Source organism: Taeniopygia guttata, chromosome 37, assembly GCF_048771995.1.
Source record: "Taeniopygia guttata chromosome 37, bTaeGut7.mat, whole genome shotgun sequence".
NCBI classification, from domain to species: Eukaryota; Metazoa; Chordata; class Aves; order Passeriformes; family Estrildidae; genus Taeniopygia; species Taeniopygia guttata.
The window spans coordinates 2069324-2077592 of record NC_133062.1 but is presented as its reverse complement, the minus strand read 5'-3'; the positions used below and the strand labels follow the sequence as shown (position 1 = coordinate 2077592).

The 8269-nt window shown below is 51.6% G+C and overlaps 1 pseudogene; it reads left to right on the top strand.

Annotated features, from left to right (window-relative positions):
• The first annotated feature begins 4744 nt into the window (after window positions 1–4744).
• Window positions 4745–5721, top strand: LOC140681548 (olfactory receptor 14J1-like; annotated as a pseudogene).
• The last annotated feature ends 2548 nt before the right edge of the window (window positions 5722–8269 follow it).

The following is an 8269-nucleotide window of genomic DNA, read 5'->3' as shown; positions in this document are numbered from 1 at the left end:
ACTCCGGGTGTCCATGTCTGAAAGTGGGATTCCACCTCTAAAATTCCCTATATCCAACGGTTGCTCCCAGACAAAATCTGCCAGTACCATCAAGCCTGGCTGCCCTTGGCCTCTGGTGGCTGCCCCTGCCACACTGGGGCTCGGTTCTTTCCTTCCCATGGAGATCACTGTGACACTGTGGGCACCTCATGGAACCAAGGGGATCATTGTGGCACCACTGGAGCCCATGGAACCAAGGGGCCATGGTGACACCGCGGGGCTTCATGGACCCAGAGACCATTATGACTCTGTGGGGCATGATGGAACCATGGAGACCATTCCGACCCTTCAGGGCCTGGTGTCACCAAGGGGGCATTGTGACACCTCAGGGACTCCTGGAAGCAAGGGACCATTGGGACACTGTGGGGCCCCATGGAAGCGAGGGAACATGGAATAGGTCTGGCTGGCTTGGCCTCCCAGGGACCACCTGACAGGTCTGGCTGATCTTGGGATGTCAACGCCTGCCTCTCATCAGCTCCTGGAGCACTGAGGCTCCGCGCTCTCCTTTGTATAGAAAAGAACCGTCTGTCTTTTCTGATGCCCCTTGCCAAAACTGACACTCTGCCCAAAAAATTTCCTATATTCAGGGGTATCTCTAAGAACAGAATCTGGCAGCTCTGGCTGGCCTTGTCCTCTGGTGGTGACCTCTCATTTGCCCCTAAAACAGTGGGGCTCTGTTCCTTCATTCCTATGGAAAAGAACTGGTCTTCATGTCCAGGGTCCATGGCCAAAATTAGAATTGGCCACTGAACCCGGCCGGGCTCACGGAACCATCTTCAGCCCCGGGCAGATATTGACTCTGGCAGTGCTGCCACCCTCCCTCCAGTGAGAGAAAAGGACACAGGGCAGGCACACAGAAGACACCGAGGTCAATGAAGAGGAAGTTGAGTCCCAGATAGGAGGGATAAGGAGATGCCTTGATCTTGGGGCTGAAATCCTCTGGTAAAGCTATGGAGAAGGATGTCATTGATACATCAGACTCTCTTTTTCCCTATAAGGCATTGAAAAGTATGGGGAGATGACTTGTTTCAGCAAAGGCCTCCATGCTAAAGTAAGCAAATGTTGAAGTAGCTGAGATCCCATGAGAAGTTTGAACAGAGAAAGAGAGCAGAGTGATGAGACCCTGTGCACCAGGGAGAGAAGAAGACCTCTGTTCCCAGAGATGATTTCAGAAGCAGTTGAAGAGAACCTCTGGTCTTGAACAACTCATCTTTAAACTAATACCCCATAAGCTGACATGGCCCATAAACACAGCTGTGGAAAAAGCTGTGAAAAAATGGCAGGGATTTCACTATTACACTTTTTCCGAGTGGCTGCTATTCATGGCACTTGAGAGCCACAAGAGAACTGTTTCCTTATGGAGAAGTCTCCATAGCAAGAAAAAGAAACTCCTCTCCCTAAGTGAAGTGAAGCAGGACTATTCTAGAGGTGGTAAACTGACTGAAAATTTTAGGTTTTGTCTCCTTACGTTGTCAATAAGAAAGAAAAAGTTGTGGCGAGAAGAAGAGTGTTCTGAAAGTTTTGTGCTGATTCTTATTACTCTTTCTTTTAGTTACTGCTAATAAACTTTTCTTTAAGCTGTTTTAAAGTTTTGATCCCACTTTCCCTTTCCCCTTATCCTAACTCACAGCAGGAAATGAGTAACTATATTATTTTGTGTGCACTGGTAATTAGACATCACTAAACCCACCACACTAATTGATGCATTGCCCAAGAAATCTCAAAATGGTGAACCAAAACCACTACAGATACTTCCTGATGAACTGCACAAGACCAGAGGGAAATCAAGGCAGAGCCATGGTTTGTCAGAACTTGTTGATCCTAATGAGCCCCGTGGTGCATTTGGAGCTGAGCCCTGGAACATCAGGGCCTGAGAGGAGATTGCACAAACCTTTCCAGGAGTTAAAATCAAGAGCAAACACCCAAAATGTCTCAATGCATTAATAGATCCCACTGAGGTCCATCCCCAACAAAGGCTCCTTATGGACTCTTTGGAGGAGAGAACTGGAGACCAGGATTGCACAAAAACCTCTCAGAGACTCAAAATGGCACAAAAACCTCTCAGTGTGGAAAAGAAAATACAAAGTACATGAAAAAAGTTGAGTATCTAAAAGTATTAATGAGCCCCACTGAGTGTCAGTACAAAGCTCTCAAGGGACTCATTAAAGCAGATAATTGGGGCCATGATTGCACAAACCTCACACAGAGTCTGGTTTAAAAGGGAAACACCAAGTACCTTAAAAGAACTGAAGTATCTTGAAGCATTAATGAGCCCCACTGAGTGTTGTTCCTGACAAAGCCTCTCCAGGGACTAATTACAGCAGCTAATTGGAGGCCAGGATTGCAATAAGCTCTCAGAGACTCCAAGGCAAAAGCCAAACCCAAAGTCCTTTGAAAAACCTGCAGTCCCTGGGAGCATAAAGGAGCCCCCAGGGCCATTCCTGACCAAGGCTCCCCAGGGACTCCTTCCAGCAGATCCTTGAGGCCACTGGGATGTGGGCTAGGGGGGAATGCTGAGGGCAGGACCAGGGGGTGACAGTGCCCAGCCTGGCTGCGGCTGTGCCAGGAGGCCCCAGGGCCTCAGGACAAGGAGTCTCCTCACAGCCCTTGGTGGCACAGACCCTGCTGTGCCCCAGGGCACCAAGACTTGGCTTCTCTTTGTCCCCACCTGTCATCAGTGCCTCCAGTTCTCTGCTCTGCCTGGGGCCTGGGGACACTTTCTCAGTCGTGTCCCTCAGTGGGACCCATTAAAAATCCAAGAAACTTTGGAGTTGGATTCTGACTTGGAGTTCTGGAGAGGTTTCTGCAGCTCCCTCTCAGGGCCTGATGTTCAGGGCCTGAGCACAAAGCCCCAGAGGGTCGTTAAAGTCCTTGTGCTGTGTCTGTGCTGCTGAGCTGGGCCAGGCTCCTGGCACACAGGGTGATCCTGGTAACCAAGGAGAGCTTCAAAAGCACATTTCTCTTGCTGAGCAGCTCTTCTCCCAGCCCAGCAGGGCTGGGGCACTGCCTGCAGCCAGCCCGGGCACAGCACAGAGGCACAGAGAGCTTCAATCAGTCAGGGCTGGGAAGGGGCTGAGAAGTGCCTGGGGCAGAATCACTGCCAGCCCTTGGCACAGGAACCTCTGGCTGCAGGACAATGCAGCTGCAGCTCCTGGAGAGATCTCCTAAAGCTGGAACATCCCAATGCCCACAGACCCTGTGAGTACAACTCTGAGCATTTCTGGTGCAGGGGAGGTGAAATTTTGATGAAGCTCTGAAATACTGAAGGGTTCTCACCAGTCATAAAATATTTCCAAGACAAGGATTTGATAAAAAAGAGATTTCCAGAGATTTTGTATTCAGTTTCCTTCTACTGGAGAATGACAGGGAGGGAGGGATAAATATTAAAGGTTGATTATGAATTTTGATAAGTGCCTGAGACATCTGAACTGTTAGTTTTAGTGCTCAGTAGGTTCACAGGAAATCACTAATGTGCTTACCGTCTTTCTGCCCATGGACAGCACCAGCACCACCTTTGCTGGAGCCATCAGGCCCAGTCTGAGCTGTCCTTGCTGCAAGCTGCAAACAGAACCTGCCCCCAGCCAGTGCCCAGCAAACAGACAGGGTTCTGTCAGGCCAAGGAGAGTGCACAGAGATTTGGGGTCTGGGAGTGCTGGCAGGGAGAGATCAGGCACAGGGAAACACCTGCAGGAGGAAAATCTCCAGGAAGCAGAGAGAAGACCAGGCAATGAGAGAAAACAAACCCAGAAATACCGTGGCAGGCAGAGTTCAGAGATCTCCACAGGATTCCCTCCAGTGCAGCCCCTCCCTCTGCACAAGCCCCCTTGCTCCTGTGCCCCAGCCAAGCCTCTGCCCTCAGGGCCGGGGCTCCAAGGCGTGCAGCCCCTCCTGTGCAGGCAGAGCTGCAGCAGAGCCGTGGGGCAGCTCTGCAGCCCCGGGCCCAGTTCCCTCTGCAGAGCACAGGGCTGGGAGCAGCTGCCTGGCACTGGGGGCTCTGGGAGGGGGCACAGCTGGCTCAGGATGACACAGCTGTCCCCAGTGCCCGGCTCTGGGCAATGCTGGCAGTGCAGCCAGGGAAGGAGCTGTGTGTCCCTTCATCCAGTGCCATCAGAAGGACACTTGGAAGTCTCCAGGAGATTTCAGTCCAAGCTGGAAGCTGCAATCCAGGATGCAAACCTGTCCTAGAGCACCTCTGAGTTATGAGATTGATAGGAAAAGGCAGAGGTGTTTTGACACTGAAAATGCTTCTGGGTTGGTGAAATGAGCAATGTGAGTCCTTGGCTGCAAATGTGGAGCTGGGCAGTGGTGGATCCATCTGCTCTCAGCTGTACCTGGGGGTTTGTAAGAGAAACATGGGAGTGTGAGCATCATTTATTTGAGAAAATGAAAGCCCAGAGAAACTCCAAGCAGAATGAAGTGACAGACCATGTCTCCCCAGTCTCCACTCATCCTGTAGCCTCAGGGAACCAACTCTGTTCTCCTGGAGGGCAGCAGAAATGCTGGGCGTTTCTGATATCCAAGAATAGCAGGATAGAAATAGGGGGAGCTTAAAATGAAAACCTCTAAGCTCTTAAACACAGAAGAATATCCTTGTGTGTCACAGAGGAGGGTGTATGGGAAATGGCTTTGATTTTGGTTACAGGAAACTCCTCCAAAACTTAACTATCCTTTTCTCTGAACAGGTGCCCATGTGCAGCCACAGCAAATGTCCAACAGCAGCTCCATCAGCCACTTCCTCCTGCTGGCACTGGCAGACACGCGGCAGCTGCAGCTCCTGCACTTCTGCCTCTTCCTGGGCATCTCCCTGGCTGCCCTCCTGGGCAACGGCCTCATCATCAGCGCCGTAGCCTGCGGCCACCACCTGCACACGCCCATGTTCTTCTTCCTGCTCAACCTGGCCCTCAGCGACCTGGGCTCCATCTGCACCACTGTCCCCACAGCCCTGCACAATTCCCTCTGGGACACCAGCACCATCTCCTACTCAGGATGTGCTGCACAGCTGCTTCTGTTTGTCTTTTTCATTTCAGCAGAGGTTTCCCTTTTCACTGTCATGTGCTACGACCGCTACGTGTCCATCTGCAAACCCCTGCACTACGGGACCCTCCTGGGCAGCAGAGCTTGTGCCCACATGGCAGCAGCTGCCTGGGCCAGTGCCTTTCTCACTGCTCTGCTGCTCACAGCCAATACATTTTCCCTGCCCCTGTGCCACGGCAATGCCCTGGGCCAGTTCTTCTCTGATGTTCCCCAGATCCTCAAGCTCTCCTGGTCATACTTCTACCTCAGGGAACTTGAGCTCCTTGCTGTTAGTGCCTTTTTGTCATTTGCCTGTTTTGTGTTCATGGTTTTCTCCTATGTGGAGATCTTCGGGGCTGTGCTGAGGATTCCCTCTGAGCAGAGACGGCACAAAGCCTTTTCTACCTGCCTCCGTCACCTGGCTGTGCTCTCCTTGTTTCTCTGCACCGCAGCCTTTGCCTACCTGAAGCCCCCCTCCCTCTCCTCCCATCCCTGGATCTGGCAGTGTCAGTTCTGTACTTGGTGGTGCCTCCATCCCTGAACCCCCTCATCTACAGCCTTAGGAACCAGGAGCTCAAGGATGCCCTGAGGAAAATGATGACTGGCTGCTTCTCTGAAGCTACCTATTGCCTGTTTTCTTCTGCCAAACTTTTGGAATGGAACTCATGACACGCCCAACAGGCCTGCCCAGGTCCCTGGGAAATGTTCAGTGGGTTTTTTGCTCATAAAAGTATCCTCAATAACATTTTTTTAATCCCCACCATCTAAGTCACTGTCTGCCTCTTGGATGTGACCCATAAGCTCTGTAAACCACGGTTTGTGCTATCGCTACATTGGAACAAAATAAACTACCCTGCAGTGCCTGTTTTATCTGGGATTCCAGTCTGAGGCCTGCATGAAGTTAGAGGGGAGAGGAGGAAGAGAGCTCCAGCAGAGCAGCACTGCCAGGGAGCAGCAGGGATTGCTCCTTTTGGAACTGCCCTTCCCAACTCCACCCTCTCCTTCCCAGCCATTTTACTCTGAGAGTAACCTCCTCTGGGAAAGCACCTGAATTCTTTGCTGGGCGGTGGTTAGGACAGCATAGAGACAAACATCCTGGGCAGGGAGGCTCCAGGAAAAAATGCTCAGGGCAGTCATGGACTGCACAGAGAGACATTGGATGGAGTGAGGGTCTGTGGGGAGAAAACCCTGCTGCCTCCCTTCTGAACCACCCTGAGGACCTGGACAGGGCTGTGCTGTGTTCTGGCCACTGATCTGGGACTGAGGGCTGTGGAAAAGGCCTTTGGTGTCAGGCCTGTTGAGAAGGCTGGGCAGCGTCACTCTGGCACCTCTCTCAAACTCCCTGGAAAGGCCAGAGCCATCCCAGAGGGTCCTGGGCACTTGGGAAGGGCAGACATGGAACCAGTCTGGGCAGGGAGGGGGACTGGGAGAGTCACGGACTGGTCAGGGCCAGCAGGGAAGGGGATGTGGCAAATCCTCCTGCAGCCATTCCAGGCACTGGCAGGACAAGGCAGGGACTGCAGAACCCACGTGGGAGGGAAAAGAAGGGGATGTTGTGTGCACAGGCTTCAGCAGGCCTGTGACAGGGTCTGCTGTGGTCTCCTCAGAGCCAGACTGGAGAGACCCGGGCTGAAGGAGTGGAACATGGGGTGGGTGGGAATTTGGCTGAACAATGAGGCTCAAATGTCATCCATGGTACAGAGTCCTCTTGGCAGCCACGTCCTGCTGACATCCCTCAGTGACCAGCTCTTGACCACCACTGTGGATTATTTCTATTATCTCTACAAGGACATGAAATGCACTTTCAATTCTTGGTGGATGCTGCCAAATTGCAGGGAGTCTGTGACTGAACTCATCTAGTAATGGTGACTGCTAAACATAACTGGGCAAGATGACTGAGTTGGGTAAATTTGTCTTGCCATCAGGTGCCAAGCAAGGCACAAGGAAAGGGAGAAAAAACGTATGCATCAGAAGAAAGGCAGTTCAACAGGGAAAAAAACAAAACCGACCAAAAAAACCTTCCAAACCAAACTAAAAAAAAAGCACTAACAGAAGAAAAGCAAATCCACGGGAAATTGCCTATCAGCAGAAAATGTTTGACAACCTTGTGGCAGGATAAGATTCTGTATGTGTAGGTGCTGTTTTGAAAGAAAAATATCTTCAAACAGAAATTAATCCCCGACCCCCCTTGTCACCCAGTTCTCTCAGTTGATTGCTGATCATGGTGTCACATGGAATGGAACATCCCTTGGGTCAGTCCAGCCCAGCTGCCCCATCCCTGTTCCCTCAGGAACACTTGCCCACCCGAAGCCCAGAGGTTGGAGGGTTTGCAGACACACCTCATGCAGGGTGAGCACAGTGACAAGGACAGGAGAACAGAACAACATTTACTCTTATGAAGGACAGCAGAACAATCCTTTTGTTCCATGTGGTGTCAGTGGCATGGTGGGAGAGGAAACTTTTCCTTTAAGCATCCACCCCAGCACCAGCAGTCGTGGTGCCAGGAGGAGTTGTGTTTCCATGACAATCACCTCCAAGGTGGCTTGAACTCTTTCATAGGCAGCCAAGATTTCCTTCTCTGTAGGAGTGTAGTTGGCTTCAGACCCTCTGTAACTTCAGCTCCGGAATCCCAGTGGTCAGCCTCGAGTCTCCCCAGGCTCCTCCTGCCAAAGGCTCCAGGACAAACCATTGCTCCTGGCTGCAGAGTAGAACATATTCTTCACCTCTGCTCCTGTCCTGACTGGGCCAAGGGCTACAGCATGAGCGATCTCCTGCTTGATCTGGGCAAAGGCTTGCTGCTGCGCAGGGCCCCAGTGAAAATCGTTCTTCTTGTGGGTGACCAGGTAGAGAAGGCTCACAGTCTGGTTGTACTCGGGAATGGGCATTCTCCAAAAGCCAATGGAGCATAGGAGAGCTTGTGTGTCCTTCTGGCTGGTTGGTGGGGACACCGCAGTGATCTTATTGGTGACCTCAGTGGGAATGTGACACTATCCGTCTTGCAACTTTGCTCCCAGGAACTGGATCTCTCGGGCAGGTCCTTTGACTTTGCTCTTCTTGATGGTGAAGCTGGCTCTCAACAGAATCTGGATGATCTGTTGTCCTTACTCAAATACTTCCATTGCCGTGTTCCCCCACACAATGATGCCATCGATGTACTGCAGGTGTTCTGGAGCTTCACCCTTTTCTAGTGCAGCCTGGATCCGTCCATGGCAGATGG